General features: G+C 43.6%; 1 protein-coding gene across 9 annotated transcripts in view; it reads left to right on the top strand.

The window, feature by feature from the left end:
* Positions 1–15646, top strand: part of LOC102577390 (uncharacterized) — a 49744-nt gene that overhangs the window by 8351 nt on the left and 25747 nt on the right. For 2 of the 9 annotated variants that reach the window (XR_009460969.1, XM_019478210.2), the window contains exon 1: positions 9839–9945. The exons of 4 other annotated variants lie outside the window; for them this stretch is intronic. The gene's annotated coding sequence lies outside the window, so the exon portion shown is untranslated. Of the gene's footprint in view, positions 1–9833; positions 9946–15646 lie in introns of those variants that run through there. 3 more of the 9 variants (XM_019478208.2, XM_006268898.4, XR_009460968.1) reach the window with 3 other exon arrangements.

Below are 15646 nucleotides of genomic sequence, written 5' to 3'. Positions count from 1 at the left end.
AGCCAGTCATTTATCTCCTTTTTACAGGCCTGATTTTGAAGAAGGGCTAGACTCGAAAGACTAGCCAGAGGTGACTGGTCTGCTGAAAGACAAACAAAAACCGAGTTAGGAGCCTGTGGGCCAGAAAGGGCCGCGTTTCTGGCAGAACGGTCTGCCAGATCATTTTCTCGTGTAACATCATTAAAAGGTTTTTCATGAGCTTTACATTTGACAACAGCAATGGCAAAAGACAGTTGAACAGCGTCTAACAGTGCATTAACATAACAGCCATGACTGATTTGGGTCCCCGATGAAGTAAGGAACCTTCTTTGTTTCTAAATTTGTTCAAAATTATGGACAACACCAAAGGCATATTTGGAGTCGGTATAAATAGTTGCGGTTTGATCCTTTGTAAGGACACAAGCACGTGTCAAAGCGATGAGTTCAGCAACTTGAGCAGAACGAGCATTGGGCAAAGAATATGTTTCTAGAACAGCATGTGGAGTGTATACGGTGTATCCAGTAACTAATTTGTCTGTATTATTTTTAAGACGGGAACTATTAACAAACAAAACAAGGTCGGGGTTAGGGATAGGATTGTCCCTAAGATTAATTTGAGGGGTTAACAACTGAGTTGTGATGGACAGACAATTATGAGGCTTACCATTAGAGTCAATGGGCAAAAGTGATGCCGGATTTAAAATTGAGTAATGAGTTAAGGTTACATTTGTAGCTGACAATAGAAGTTTTTTTTTTTTTGTTTTTTTTTTTATATCTAGTAAGGCGGGAATTAGAAATGTGTTGGGTTTTGTCTTTGAGGAGAAGGGCCATTACAGCATGTGGAACTGTTACGGTTAAGGGGTGTCTCAGGACTAAAGAATCCGTTTCTTTTACCAACAAGGCAGCAGCCGTAACTGAACGGAGGCACAGAGGGAGTCCGCAGCAACTGGATCCAGGGCAGAGCTGTAGTATGTAATTGGGTGATGCTTTTCACTGTGTAGCTGAGCGAGCACTCCTAAAGCAATTCCTTTTCATTTATGGCAAAACAGAGTAAAAGATTTTTTTATAATTGGGAAGTCTAAGAGCAGGAGCAAGGGTGAGGGCTTGTTTTAGAGCTGTGAATGCTTGTTCAGCCTCTGGAGTCCACAGGAGGGGTTCTGGGGTGTTATCATGGGTGAAGGGTTTGGTAAGAGCAGCATATCCCAGAATCTATTGCCTATAATATCCTGCTGCACTCAGGAATCCCCTCATTTGTTTTCTTGTTTTTGGTTTGGGAATGGTGAGGATAGCTGTGACTCTACTAAGAGAAAGATGTCGTTTTTCAGCTGAAATATCATGCCCTAGGTAATGCACTTTAGGTTTACAGAGCTGTAATTTAGACTTGGAAGCTTTATGGCCTTTTTGGGCCAAAGCTGTGAGGAGTGTTAAAGTATCTTGTTTATAGGCCTCAAAAGAAGGTGAGGCCAGTAATAGATCATCAACATATTGAATGAGAGTGGACCCCCCCTTTGAATGTGATAGGGTCCAAGTCCTTTTTTAGGATCTGGGAAAATAGGGTTGGAGATTCGGTATACCCCTGAAGTAGCCTTGTCCAGGTATATTGGAGTCCCTGATAAGTAAATGTAAACAAATATTGACTATCCTTATGAATGGGGATAGAGAAAAAAGCAGAACACAGATCTATTACTGTGAAGCATGTAGCATCTGAAGGGATGCAAGAAAGAATAGTAGCAGGGTTAGGGACTACGGGGAAAGTTGGTAAAATAGTGGCATTAACAGCTCGAAGATCTTGTACAAAACGATAAGTATTCTTCCCAGGTTTCTTAACAGGCAGGATAGGTGTGTTGTATGGTGAGCATACTGGGATAATTATCCCTTGCTCTAAAAGCGAGGAAATGACAGGTTTAATTCCTTTCTCAGCTTTCTTTGAGAGAGGGTATTGTGGGACATGGGGAAGTGGCTTGGCTGGGTTAAATTACAAAGGTTACCTGGTGTCCACGGTGCATGCACGGTGATTACATTTTGTCCATTTGGGCCAAGTCCCGGCATCTGCCTTTAAAGGGTAGCTTGGAAGAGTTAGATATTTCCGAGGTCTGAGAAGCCTAGGGGAGAACTTTTCCTCCATTCTTGTAGGTGGATTGAGGATAAGAGACCCAGGGGTCGCACCCCAGTCTGGTGATGATTGAATGATGGAGGAAGTGGAAGACGAGCCTGGACTACAAATATCAATGGAAGAGATAATGAGGATGGGGAACTTGCCGGGATTGCAGCCTGTTGCCTGGGTGGTTGCTGTGTGGGGGAGCAGGAAGGGGGTCTCAGGAGGGCTGGATTTGCACAGAGATCAAGGACATCTTCTGCCGGTTCTTGTAAGGGGGGCGTCACAGGCAGAACTGGATACATTGAAGTAGCAGCCGGCGTATAATTTGGGGGAGCAGCCAATTTCTCCTGAGCAGCTTTCAACTGCTGTTTTAATTTATCCTGAGAATCTTTTAAACTTTGGGTGTGAGACTCCGTTCGTCTCTTGGACATTTCATCATACCAGTCAAAAAACACGTCCCACTGACTCTGCGGGACCTTGGGTCCATGGGACTCTAAAGCCCCTCTTAAGTGCACTATCTTATCCTGATCAAAAGTTCCTTCTAGTGGAAACTGCTTTACTGTATCATCCCTGGTATACTAATTCCACTTATTCAAATAATTACAGGTTTTCGGAGAGTAGTGGGTGTACATGTAATATGTTGGGGTTCCTTTGGGGGGAACAGGAACTGGTTTGGACTGACCGGTTCCCACTTGCAATCACTCAGGAGGACACAGGAAAAGCTTATTCCAGGTGTCCGGGCTGCTCAGTGCCTTGCCCCACAGTCTTCACTGCCCAGACAAAAGGTCACTGACCCGACACCGGCTCATACAGAGGAAGCAGGGAGGGAAACACAAAAGGGATCCTTTCACTCCTGCCTTTGGCAGAAGCTACTGGGTCAAAGGGTTTGGGAAAGACAAAATCACTCAGACACCTGTCCACTGGGTCACGAGGTTTCAGCTGAGCCCCCTTGCTTTCGACGCTACCTTATCAGGCAGAATTGGGGTGGCTAGACTCAGCCTTAGTCTCAGACCTGGTCAGTGGCTCATTGACGCTTACACACACAATCATTCAGCTAATCTGACCTCCTCCCCACACCGCCTTAGTTACTTAACTACAAGCCCGATGTGCTGTTGGATGCAGGTGCATTAAACAGTATCTCTCCGAAAACAACATACGTTACCAAACACAGAAATAGGATCCTTTACCTGACAAGATTCTAGCCGGCAGTAAGGTTTTAGACTGACCTGTATTAACAAGGTTTGGACCCAGTTACCACGGTCAAGGTGGGAGCCTACAGGCAGTCCTCCTCCGAAACCCCAATAGAGATTTTGAATTAGGTCTCTTACCTCTCGAGTTCAGCGCCTCGAGGTTTGGAGGTGGCAGCCTGCGGTCCTCTCCCCTCAATCCGTGTCATGGATCCGAGTCACGGCACCAAGAATTGTCGTGGAAAAACCACAAGTACTCTGCGTTGGTTTTGAAGCAGGTCAGCAAAAACTTTTATTTCACTATAGCCGTAGGGGGGGGAAGGGAATTTCTTTCTTCCTTCCCCATTAATACAGAGAATGTAAAAAGTACTTATACATTCTGATTGCATGGGATCATCTTTTCATAATCAATCACGGTATAGGGCCTGCCTAAAGATTTAGCAACTTTAAGATCAAAATAGCAATTACAACAACGGTATTAAAACAGCAAGTTCAGCAAAACCATTACCTTCCCATGCCTTATAGTCTGAGGCACTCTTGCCACTTCCTTTGACTGTTAACTGTACTAAACATTCTTCCTCTTTCGTATTTTTCCCTCACACCACTGAAACTGAAAAAGTTAAAACCTTGTAAGTGGGGATAGAATGGGGGTCAAATACTTTATAGTTAGGATAAAATGCAAAAAAAAGCTTAGCTGTCTATTAAAATAGTTACTTAGTTATGACCGTTTGGAAGTATGAGTACCAGAGAGGCTATAGACTCTCATTTTTAGTCTTCCTATATAATATATTTGTGGTACGCCATCAAAACAAACTGAAGCAAGGTAAAGATGCTTATTACGTTGGACAATGCTAAAAAAATTCTTAGACGAGTCCAAAAAAAAGTTTTAGACTTTTTTTTTTTTTTTTGCCAGCTTCTTTACATTTTATTTTGGTATCTATATTAACTACAAGAATACTTTAATCAGAAGAGACTTCTCACAAGAACTTTTGATACATTTAATTACCACAACCTACTTTAAATATTCCCTAAATCACCAATTTAGCAAGAATATATGATCTGAATTCCCTAAAGCTGTTGTTGATTAGATGGGAAAATCCCAGAATCAAAACCATATGTGGCACTTTGGGTCTGAATCAGACACAATCTGGGAATCTTGGTTTTCCACATCCATTTGTGTTGCAATCTGTTGGCTCTTTTCTGAAATCATTTGTTTTTAAATTTCTATCGTCTGTGTTCAAACCTTCCACGAGCATAAAGTTAGCAAGGAATCAGATGGTCTGTATTTGGATAGAGGCTGGCTTGCTTGCTGCTTTGATTCTTATATCCCACCTACTTGAAAGGCTCAGCGTCGCTTACAATAAACAAACAGCTCACAGACTGCATTGCATAAACAACACCCCACAACCCAAAAACTCCAACTCCCTCCATCCCCCAAACATTACTTCCCTGCCCAAACTGCCACACAAGCAAACTTCCTTGCCAATCCCAACCACAGCTCCCAACTGCCCATCAAGATGCAAGAAATCTACTTTCACCCTCCCACTACCCACCCATCCACTCCTACTGCTCCATTTCACCCACAGGAGAGACTTTCTGCCCCTGCTGCCATTCTTTTACAAAGGGGCTGTGGCTGTCAAACTCCCTCCTCCTCTCCCTCCCCCAAAATCAGCCCACACCTAACTCCTTCCCTTCCAACAAATGCTACATTGAATTAACAAAAACCTCTAAACCAGAAGTTCCCCATCTGGTATGGGTACCACCAGTGGTAAGCAGACAACCTGTCACTGGTACATGTTAACAGATGTTATATAAATTAATTTATAATAAAAAATAAAATTGCTGGTGGCACTCAAGGTTGTATTATTTTTAAATTGGTGGTGCACAATCTGTCAGTTTAGGCACTGCTGCCCTAAACAAACAAACTAAAATAAATAAAAGAGAGACCCTCCACCCCCTTACTGGTCACTGGCAAAGTGCAACATGCTTAAGGGTATCCTTAAGCATTGTCCTTTGGCATCAACACCTGCTTAGGGAGGCACCCCCAGGGAGACCTACTAATTTTAAGGCCTACAGGCTGGCTGAGTTCTTAGCAATCTGAAAAGAGAGAGAGGTGGTGCCTGCACTGGGCCTTAGGCCTCATCCAGAAAGGAGGGATGATAATTGTAGTCTTTATCCCAGGTGCTTTGTGTGTATGAGTGTGTGCTTGCTATTTTCACTTTTTTGCATCTAATTCCCATCCGTGTTGGGGGGGGGGGGGGGGTTGTGTTTTGTGTTGGTGTTTTGTTGTTTTTTTTCCCCCTCTGTGAAGTAGTAGTGGCGGTCCTCCTATTGTGCTCCTGTTTCCCTTGAGCTGCTGCACAAACTTTGCAAAGTGTAACGCACTGTTAAGATCTCCTTTTGCACTGGGTTGCTTTCCACATTTGCAACACTGCCAAATATTAAAAATGTTTTTCTTTTCTTGTAACTGGGTGGAATTCTTATTTCTAGCAGCCAGCCAGCCTTCACATCTCTTGAAAAGGTTTTGAGCAGAATCGGGCACAAATGAACAATGGAAAATTCCACTGTTCAAGCAGATCTGAAATACTAGGAAGATGCCTTCTCCCATTTGAGGGATTTATACTTTCTGGTTAAACAGGCTTCTACAAATTGTTTCTTTCTCTGGTGAATACCATTTTGCTGGCAATTACCTTGCCCACAGGAATTCCCTTAGACTGAGAGAGAACCCTAGATGTGCTGAAGGTAACCTACTTACAGTCTACACAATTTAAAAAAAAAAAAAAAAAAAAGGAAAAAAAAAAAAAAGAGTACGGGCGGTGGTGGATAGAAGACAAGACATCACAGAAAACACACCTCTTTACTGGATTTGCTTACACAAAGCATACTTAAAATAACATTTATGAAACACGTGGGGAAATAACTGGAATACAGCTGCAAAAAATATCCAGCAAAAGGAGCTGCTGAGTGCTTTTTTAGAAAAGAAAAGAGAAAACAAAAAAAACCCGCCAAAAAACATGTCCCCTCCCCCCCTCCCCCCAACTTTAAAATAGGCTTATTTAGAAGCTTAACTTTATGCAGTCATCATCAAGTGATGCCATTGCTGTGGTACCAGAAAGTATGCAAGAAGCAAGAATTTTTGAGGGTGATATCCTTTACTGGACCAACTACATGGTTGGGATAGACTTTACACATACATTTTTAAAGAGAGCCTTCATTTTCTCATTAAAGAGAAAATGGAACCTTTTTTTTTTTTTTTTAGTTGCTTCTTTGTCCTTGACTTTATGACAGCAGTTGTAGAATTAGAAAAGTTGCTCAGATTTATGCAGTGGAAACTTTCTTATGCCCAGGACCCACTATGAAATGCAGGGGCTCATTGATGCAGAGGAAGTCAAGTCAAGGAGACCAGTGTTCAAATAAACCTGTCCTCCTACTTGCCTTTTGAAATGTTTAAAAAAAAAAAAAAAAATCAACTGACTTAAGGAGATGGCAGGAATAGGAGAACAGACTAAAGGATAAAGCAGTCAGGAGGTCTGGCAACTTCTAAGGGACATAGTCTTAAAAGCCCAATGAGAAACTTCTTGGACATGATGGAAGAACAAGAATGGGAAGAGACTGATGTGGCTGCACAAGGAATTTCTAGGATGCTTCAAATGCAAAAGGAAAGCATACAGGCAATGGAAAGATGGGCAGGTCACCAAAGAAGCTTACCAGGAAATAGCAAGAACTTTCAGGGACAAAATTAGGAAGGTAAAAAAACAAACAAATGAAAAAACAAAAAAACCCCCCTTAACTAGTGAGGCAAGCTATGGACAAGAAGAGGTTCTAGCCTGACTAGATAAGAAAAAGCAAGGATGAACAGGCAAGGTAAACTCTGAGCCGAAGATGTAAAGGAGGCAGAGCTGCTTAATAACTACCCAGGGCTAGCCATGGTGTGCTGAGCAAAATGGCCTCACGTGCCATGCTTGGCACATGTCCCAGGGGTTGCCAATGCCTGTGCTACACCTTCAGATCAAAAAATGCAAATATAAAATGGGTGACTCCTAGCTGGATGGCAGCATCATAGAAAAGGATCTAGGGGTCTTGACATATCACAGACTCGCTACAAGTCTGCAGTGTATACAGCTGCACAAAGACATGAGGTTTTGAATTGCATCAAAAGGAACATTAGGTCCAAGATGCTAGAGGTGATAGTGCCTCTTACTTGGTGCTGGTTAGGCCTCATCTAGGTTACTAGGTACAGGCTTTTTGGGTAGGGCTGTGCAAAGCTTCAATGGCTGTTTCATTTTGAGCTTGAAATGGCAAAATCAAAATGAAGGGTGTTGAAACATTTTGAAAGTTTTGAAGCATTTCAAGTTGTGTGGTGGGAGGCAGGGGAGAGCCAGGGCTGCACTCCGAGTTGCTCCGTAGCCCCATGTGGCTAAGCCCGGCAGGGAGTGCAGCCTTGGCTTGCCCTGCTTTCTGACGCCGGGCTACCATCCAATTAGCTCTGCCAGCCCCATGGAGCTCAGCTCCATGGTGGGAGGTGGGCAGAACCAGCACTGCACTCTGCCCCCCGCCACCAGGCTGAGATCCACAGGGCTGCGAGAGGCTTCTCCCCCAGATGGGCTGAGTTCCTCAGTGCTGGGTTCCAGGCAGCAGGAGCAGCCTCCTGTCATCCAGCAGGCAGATCAGGGGCCCACCCACACCCCTGGGAGGGCTGCAGGGGCTCTCCAGACTCCTCCCAGGGGTGCAGGCCCCCTATCTGCCTGCTGGATCACACAGGACATTGCTCCTGCTTCCCTGCTCCTGCTCGTCAGCAGCTTGAGGTGCAGTTTTCTAGAACCCCTACACCTATCTCCTTGAAACTTGGCAGGCTTCATGCCTTCTGAAGGGGCTACCATCCCTGTGAGTCTCATCGGAATCGGGCAAGAAATGACAATTATAGGCTGTTTTGTACTTTTCCCATTATAGCCTATGGACAAAACGGTGAAACCATTTTGCCGGAATGGAACAATGCTTTCAAAACTAAATGAAACATGGTTTTGTCGAAGCAGAACGCTGCTGTTTTGCACAGCCCTAGTTTTGGGCTCTACATTTTAGCAAGGACATGGAGGTTAGACATTTCAGAGGTGGACAACAAAAATGATGGAGGGCTTGGAAGGCAAGCCATATGAAGACATTATAGGGAATATTTAGTTTATGGCAAAAGCACTTAAGAGAGGATATGAAACTTCTTTCAGCCTTTAAATTTCTGGAGGGGTGCCATAAAGACTAGGGAGAGTTCCTTTTCTTTCCAGCTTCAGGATGCAGACCAGTGACCTGAAGCTGCAGGAAAGTTTATATATCAAGATAAACTTCTTCACTATTAGAACAGTGAGGCGGTAGAATAAACAGCCTAGGAAAGCTGTGCAATCTCAATCATTGCATTGCATGATCTAGGAGTAGCTAAACTTATGACCTACTATGGATATTTCCCAAGCTTCTGGACTTTGGTGGTTGCTGCATGGAGCTAGGAAGGAATCCTTTCCCCTCTCCTGTTCCTACATGCCAGGGGCTTTCATGCCCCCGCCCCCAAACTTCCTCAGAAGCACTGAGTTAGTTGCAGCCATGGCTGGCGGGTTTTTTTGTTTGCTTGTTTGTTTTGGTTGGCATAGCCCAGTCAAAAAACAGCCAATACTTCTGCTAGGTCTAAAATCTGGAGGTTCCTGGCTAGAGGGTCTTGGCCCCCCCCCTCCCCCCACTCAGGGTCAGATCGACTGACGCACTTGAGTTCTGGAAGGAATTTTACCTCATGGTCAGATTGCAGCCTCTGATGGGTTTTTGCCTCCCTTTGTAGCAGGAGCCACGGCCCTCTTCTTTGGATTTCTCAAGTACATTTTAACAACCCTTGCAAGCAGTAGGATATTGGCCACTGTTGTCCCCCTGCTTTTACCTGTAGCAGGTTAAGGTACTACGCTCTGTGGCTGTGTGATGAGGCTGACTGTATACTTTTAGTAATAAATTAGATGAGGCTTTGCTTAGGATGGTTTGAATAAGGATGATCCTGCTTCAGATAGGAGACTGGACTAGATGACATCCAGAGCAGCACTTCCCAACCTCTTGTTTCTGGCAGCACACTTACTGGGCCTCTCCCATCCCGTAGCACACTGGCTGAATGCAGAGCAGGGGGTGGGTGTGGCGAGCAGCTGGCTGGAGCCACGCCCCTGCCTGTCTGTCCACAGCAGTAGCAGGTGGGAGGCGTGGCTCCAACCCAAAACTCCGTGGCACACCTAGAGGTGCCTCCCGCACTCTAGCAACCTCATGCCCCACCCAGCCCATCACAGTCAACACACTTTAGCAGAGTTAAGTAGTGCACCTTAAGATAGTATTGTCAGGTAGGTGCTATTTTACAGCAGAGTTAACTCATTTACTGTACCCTAATACCAGGGCACGTGTAGATGGTGACACTTTACGGTGGAGCTAATTAGTTTATTCTACAAACTGCATGTGCAGATGCACCCAGTGAGTTTTTTACCACTTCTAAAACCCACAGTGTTCCCTTGCATTAAGAGAATTTAGTATTCTGAAAGGACAAAGGCTTGTATTTCATTGAGGCTTGGCACTCTGCCATATATTCCAAGAATAAATGGGCCATGACAGTGCTGACTTCACCATTCTTCTGAGAAGCAATACACCAACTAAGATATTAGCTGGGACAACAAGGTAAGCAAGAATAAAAGGTTACAACATGCTTTTTATAAGGGCTCTGGTTTAAAAAGCTTTTGTTATGTAGCATGTTTAGAAATTAAAATTATTCTACAAGTAGTTCTTAAATAAAGCTACTTTTTTGTTTTGTGTTTTCTCAGTTTTTGAATTTCAGTTTCTGAGCCTGTAGATTTACTAAAAGTTAACTATTTGAAAGATAATTTAATTTATCAAACCCAAGTTATAGGCTGGTACAAGTTCTATAGAATCTTATTAAATTGTGATTATTAAACTGAGCTTTCATTTAACCCAAAGGAGACGCCAATTGGGGTTTTCTCATTTCTTGAGTACAAGAGCTCCAGTTATGAATGTTGCTATATAGACTGATTTTTTTTTTTTTTTTAAGTGCTTTGGCTGTGCTGCTTTGGAAATAAACTCCAAAGGATTATAAATTCTGGTTTAATAGAAAGTATAATGTCATCATAATAAGCTCCCATGAGACTAGGAGAAAAATTCATTAAAAGAAGGTGTTTGCTTTAAAAGGGCTTTCTAATGTGATGCATCAAAATAATGAAAAAATTGTTTTTTGCTGTTGATTATTAAAAGTGGGGGGTGTCTCATCTACTGTATTTGCTATGATGAGATTGTACTGTATTATCTTAAACTGATTAAAAAATCCAGGGCTTATGAATGTAAGGGGATAGCAGTTCACAGCAAAGGAAAGAAGTGAGCAATGAGGAAAACATCACAATTTGGCTCTATCTTACTAGATATGCACTCCTAGATCAGCACCTAAAGGGAACAGAGCAGGAAAGTATTTCAACAGTGGTACAGATAGTTTGAGAAAAAACTATATTTGGTCACAAAAAGTTTGGAAGTTGGAGGGAGCTACTGACTGCAAGCAACTCCATGAACTGAAGCTCATTTTCTTTTCCTCTTGGCGCACAGCTGAGCTGGGAAGAAATAAAGCACTTGGTTTGACTAGACCCTATAGCTGAAAACTGACTCTGATTCCCCCACTTCTCCATTCTTAGTAGCCTATATTCTTCTGGTTATCAAGAGTGTGTGGGATGAAAAGGAAATAGGAAGGAAAAGTAAAAACAGTGGAAAAAATTATAGAAAGCAAAAAAACTGACATAGGAAAAGAAACAAAATAGAGATAGAACCCTAAGAACAAGAAGCAAAGAATATAAATGTGCAGAAAAGAGAACAACTGTGCAACAGCATGCTATAGATAACATACTAATCATCACAAACATGATTACCAAGATAAATTCAAATAGAACTCTATAGAGTTGTGGTATTTCTAAGTTCTTTGCAAGAGAAACTGCTCTATTTTTTTTCTATAGGCAAAAAGAGTGAAAAGAGCTGGCACTTTCCAAGGGATGCATCAAATCTAAAAAGGTTGAGAACCACTGTTCTAGAGCAAACACAGTGAAGTCCTATTGTAAAAGCTTCTTTGCTTCTGCAGATGATTAAAGCTCAAAATGATGAAATATAAGCACATCTACAGTACTTCCTCAGTATTTATGACTTACATTTTCTTCTAGTAGCAACAAGTCTTCCAAGGAAACTACCTACTTCACTACTTTTGATATTTAATAGCAGCTTGCCTTCCTCTTCATAACACTCCTTTAGGTCCTAGCTTCTCAATATGATGTGCTGTTTTCTGTTAGGGAAGTTGGGCAATGTAAATACTATGACTGAGATGCCTTGAGTCATGGGTCAAATTCCAGATTCCTGGAAAGGAAGTACCATCCTACCTATTTTTGAGAGAAGATTCTGGCTTTTAGACTTATCACCCCATAAATTTAATACACATCTCAGCTAAACTCTTTGGGCATCACTTATTATACCATTTCATAGCATGAGTAAAAGGAGAAAACCTATTACATGAACATCAGACCGGATTTAGGGATGGATATTCCACTATTGATAACATGGTTATCCTTCAGTTTTGAGACCTAAATATATGCAAATACACAAATCGGCATTGTATGTTGCATTTGTTGATTTGCCAAGAGTTTTTGACAGTATAAATGGAAGTAAACTTTGGGAGAAATTGTTAAATTATGCGATTGACCCTATTCTTTTGCATTTGCTGATAGAATAGCATAAAGATGCATGGGCCCAGGTTGGTTGGGGCCTGAGGGGCAAACTTGCATCAAAAGGGGTTAGACAAGGATGTATTTTGGCCCCCTGGCTATTTTAACCTTTATATGAACTACATTATCAGAAACATACAGGATGCTCATTTTCATCCCCCAAAATTACTAGCAAGCCCAATCCCTATCTTAATGTACGCAGATGACACCATCACACTGTCAACCCCCCCCCCCCCCAATTGGATTACAGAGAGCAATTACAACTTCTGAGCATCTTTGTGGACAAAATAAATAAAGATAAATTATGATAAATCTAAAATAATGTTTTGGGGAAGCTGTTTGATGAAATACCCATGGAACAGGGTGGGAAATCAAACCTGAAGTTGTTAAAACCTATAGGTACTTTGGTGTTATGTTTACAGTTTTTCCATCATGGAAACACCATATTCAGTTGCTTAAAACTAAGGCAGCTCAATCGGCAGTGGCTATAAAGAAACTTTGAGACCACAGCAGGACTATTAGTCCAAGCTCCCATATTGGCATATAAAGCCATAGTTGTGTCAAAGATCCTGTATGGGGCTATGCCACCAGTAATGATGTAGGCATACCTCCAGAATAAATTTCTCAGGGCTCTTGGGTCTTCTTCCTTCAACTCCTTCATCCTTCTTGAGATTAGAGATGGGATTAGATCCCATGTTAAACTAGAATCCTGTCATTCTAATAATATAAATTAAAATGCTGCCTCTTCTAACGTCTTGCTTGCTCAAATTGAAGACATGAATAATCCCCCTTCTCTTCATTTTCCAGGATGGGACACTATGTCAAAGACAATGAAAAACTCTTCTCCCCCATAGAAAAGGTCCAGGTTTTCCAGAGGTTCCAAGATATTGCCAGGCAGAATGATTTTTGCAGTGGGCAGGGCTACTTGCATTGCCTCTCTATATATTCTTTGGAAATTAGATTGTGGGGGAAGAAAGGTATTTACAGCTGGATCTCAACAATAAATGGTGAACCTCTTTGACTAGACTCAGGACCAAACAGATGCCACAGCTGGTTTGGCTGGACATAGACTTTCCATTACAAGGGCTAAAAGATGTTGCCCAGCCTGTCTAGGAGTTTTGGAAGACACTGTTCATTATGTCTTAGAATGTCCTCTATCTAATGACATAAGGAGAAAGTATTTATCACCATTCTTGCAGAAATTGACATACTTCTCAAATAGAGAGAAATTAATATGGCTCCTCCAGCAAGCAGATTCATATTTAGTAAACAGTCTTGCCATTTTTGCTTACAAGGCTGAAGCGATTGGAGCTAAACATCCTTTAGTGTTGATATGACAAACTTTTTTTTATTGTGTTAATTGTGGACCTGTGCACAACACTTTTATAGATTCATGATCTGATTTATCACCATATTTGTACTTTTATTATGTTAATGCTAGGAGTAGGAATAATGCTTTTATAATGGTTGGCTCCATTTTATTATTATATTTGCATTTCTGTTATTTTTGTTTAAATTTAATATTATGGTTGTATGTCTATTTGCTGTTTTCAGGAGCATGGCTTTCTGCTAGAATCCTTTAATAATAAATTGAAATTGATTTGAGTCATGGGTGATCTGCACTACTGGCAAAGTGAGACATCAGGAAAATAAGTTTACATGGCTGGAAGGAGTGAGAGGGGGGGACGGAGAGAGTGTGCATGACTGTAGGCTAGTAGCTAGACTACCTGAAAAAGAGTCAAGGGTTTCAGTCTCTGCTCCAGTGACATACTCAACAGACAATTCTTAGACATCTATTAGACCAGGAGTCCAGGACTGTCATCTCTCAAGGGAATGCCCAGCTCACTAAATTAGAGCCAGACTTTCTCTCTCCTTTTCTTTGGCCTAAAGAATATTTAATTATTCTGTTAAAAGTGGAACAGCTTCAGCAAGAGAGACTGAAGTAGCACTCTGGCTAAGTACAGATGGTCAAAATCCAAGGCTGAATAGATTCAATCTGGACAAATTAGTCTGAGCTGCATTGATTGAACTGATGGCTAGGGAGGATGCATGCAAGGGTGCCTAGGGATGCAGAGCCACTGGCCGTCATCTTTGAAAACTCATGGCTATCATGAGGAGAGGTACTGGGTGATTGGAAAAGGGCAAGCATAGTGCCTATATTTAAGAAAGGGGGAAAAGAAGGATCCAGAAAACTACAGACCAAATGGCCTCACCTCCATATCTAGAAAAATCATGGAGCAGATCCTCAAGGAATTCATTTCTAAGCGCTAAGAGGAGAAGAAGGTGATTAGGAACAATCAGCATGGATTCACCAAGGGCAAGTCATGCCTGACCAACCTGATCGCCTTCTATGATGACTTGACTGGCTCTGTGGATGTGGGGAGACCAGTGGATGTGGTGTATCTTGGGCGTTGGCCTTTTTTGGTTTTTTAGCAGGGCTTTTGATTAGAAGTGCACTGATAAAAGGAAAATTAATATTATCAGCAATTATCTTTTTTTGGCTGATGTGGTCAAAATGCCGCCTGTATGCACACAGCCACAGCATGCACATGGCCAGCCTGGCAGCTTGAAGAGCAGCATCCAGCTGCTAACTTGGCGGGGAGCAGGGTGTCAGATCGAGGCCCCTGCGATGAGAGGGGCTGGGGCAGGTGCTGCCCAGCTGGGGTGGGGCAGGGTGCAGGACAGAGTCACAAATGGCTCATCCAGGGGGTATAGGGGGGCAGCTCCTGGGGGTGGTGCCAGGCTCTTCCAGGTTGGGGGTTTTGGACCACGGCTGTGCTTGGGGGGGGGGGGAGGGAAGCTATGGGGGGCTATGTATGCCACCCCAAAATTTGCTGTAGCCCCACTCCCACACTCCCCCTCCCAGTGCTGCTGCTGCCTGCCCCAAGTGAAGCCCTGGCCCAGCCTCCACTCTGGGAACAGCCTGGCACTGCCCTGGCTTCAGCCTGCAGTGGCAGCCTGCCCTCACCCTGTGCATGGATGCTCCTGGGGATGCACACAACAGTGGGAGCTGCCCCCACCCTTCCCTGTGCCCCTCTGGATGAGCCGCTCATGGCTCCATCCTGTGCTCTACCCCGGCTGTGCAGCACCTGCCCCAGCCCCCTTCCTCCCTCACCACAAGGGCCTCAGTCTGCCCCCTCCCATGTCAGGGCCCTGCTCTAATTCAGGACAGATGCTGCCTCCAGCCCCAGCCTGGCCACCCAGTGGCAGCTCTGGACCTTGTTCCAGGTCCAGGGCTACTGTCATTGCAACAGCTGCTATGAGTCCAGGCTGGGGATAGAGGCAGCATGACCACTGTGATCCCTGCCCTGGGCCAGAATGGGCCCCAGCCAGAGCTGAAACTGTGACAGGAATGTAAGCTGCACAGGGGTGGGGTTGGCATGGGAAGCACCCAGTGGGGAAGGTAAAAGGGTGGGCAGGTGCTAGGGGGTGCAGGTAGGAGGGGGGGGCAAGTGGTAAAGAAACAAAACAGGATGCTAGTGTTGGGGGGCAGGCAGCAGTGTGGGCAAATAATGGGAGGTAGGTGGTAGGGGCTACAGGCTGTGCAGGTAGGGGGCAGCCATGGTGCACATGGGAGGGAGCAGCCAGCCAGAAGGCAAAGTGGTGTGGGAAAC

The sequence above is a fragment of the Alligator mississippiensis genome, chromosome 3, assembly GCF_030867095.1.
Source record: "Alligator mississippiensis isolate rAllMis1 chromosome 3, rAllMis1, whole genome shotgun sequence".
Lineage (NCBI taxonomy): Eukaryota > Metazoa > Chordata > Crocodylia > Alligatoridae > Alligator > Alligator mississippiensis.
This window is presented reverse-complemented; position numbering and strand designations above follow the sequence as displayed.